Genomic DNA, 1,987 nt, shown 5'->3' on the forward strand with positions numbered 1-1,987 from the left:
TACGTGCTCAGCATGGAAACATATATATATATATATATATATAGAGAGAGAGAGAGAGAGAGATTGGTAGCTGCTAACACGTTAGGTGCTAAATGGGGTTTTCTGCCCTTCCGGTGTTTTTTTTGCAGTTTCAACCCCATAAGTGCTTACGAGGAATCTACACTTGGATAGTGTATTTTTGATGAAAAAAATGATATTTGGAGCCTTGAAAATTTACAAATATTTTGGACAAGTTGATTTTTTGAACCTTATAAAAATCCACCCATGTTACGGAATCGAACTCTTCAAGAGCTGATCCCTATAAAATCAATTTCATAGATCACATCATAAAGGTTGAAAAACCCATTTCACACCTAACTTGTGAGCAGTATTAATTAATGAGTCGGTGCTAAACAACGTGTTAAAGGGGTTTTTGGGCTTTTTCATTTTATTTTTGAATTCTGACGATATATATGTGATCTATGTACTTGATTTTATAGAGATCAGCTCTTGAAGCAATTGATTCCAAGTGGGTTTTTATAAAGTTCAAAAAATGGACGGTCTAAAATCTTTGTAAGACTCCAAACATCATTTTTTTCATAGAAAACACATGATCTTGGTGTAGATTCTTAGTAAATTGACCATGCCCAACACATTTACCGGAAAAACTAAAAAACCCACTCAGCATGCTGTTTACCACAGACCCATTACTCTCTCTCTCTCTCTCTCTCTCTCTATATATATATATATATATATATATATATATATATATATATATATATATATATATATATATATATAATCACTAGAATATGCCAACTGGAAATATGAGAACTAATGTGTGAAGCGTGATTTTCATGGATTTTATTATTATTTTTTCTCTTGAATCTCCAACCGTACATATGTGATCTGCAGGGTTGGTTTTATAAGAACCCGTTCTTGAATAGTCTGATTTTGATGCATAAAAAAGATTTTTTTTAGGGCTTTAAAATCAATGGCTCATAATCTTCATAAATATTCAAGCATTAAAAAATTGCATTTTTTCATAAAAAATGCACGATCCAATGGTTGATTCTTAGCAAATTCACCATGCCAAGCTCACATGGTTGGATTTGCAAAAAAGATGTTGGAAATGCTCATATTTCTAATTCTCATATTCTAGTTCTCATATTTCAGTTCTCATATTCTAGTGACTATATATATATAAAATGAGAACTAATATATGAACCAATATTTTCATAGATTTTTGTTTTTTTCTGTTGAGTCTAAACATACATATGTGATCAACATGCTTGGTTTTATAAGAACCCGCTCTTGAATCATTCTATTTTGATAAACGTGATTTTTTTAAGGTTTTAAAATCAATGGCTCATAATCTTCATAAATATTTAAACATTCAAAAATCATATTTTTTCATCAAAAATTCATAATCCAGTTGTTGATTCCTAGCAAATTTGCCATGCCAAGAACATCCACATGGTTGGATTTGCAAAAAAAGTATTGAAAATGCTCATATTTCTACTTCTCATATTTTAGATCTCATATTCTAGTTTATATAGATAGAGAGAGAGAAAGAGAGAAATTGGTAGCTATCATAGGTTAGGTGCTAAATGATACATGCTAAATAGGTTTTTCTGCCCTTTTGGTCTTTTTTCAGTTCCGACCCCATAAATGTATTGGGCCTGGTCGATTTACAAGGAACCCACACCTGATCATGTGTTTTTGATATTTGAACCCTTGAAAATTTACAAAGATTTTGGACAGTTGATTTTTCAAACCTTATAAAAACCTAACCATGTGTGAACACTTCAAGAGTTGATCCCTATAAAATCAAGTACATAGATCACATTTGTACGGTCCAAATTTATAAATAAAATAAAAAGTACTGAAAAAATCCATGTAGCACCTTCATTTAGCTCCAAACGTGTGAGCAGCTACCAATCACTATATATATATATATATATATATATATATATATATATATATATATATATATATATATATATAT

The sequence above is a fragment of the Nuphar pumila genome, chromosome 4, assembly GCF_984573655.1.
Source record: "Nuphar pumila chromosome 4, dmNupPumi1.hap1.1, whole genome shotgun sequence".
Taxonomy (NCBI): Eukaryota; Viridiplantae; Streptophyta; class Magnoliopsida; order Nymphaeales; family Nymphaeaceae; genus Nuphar; species Nuphar pumila.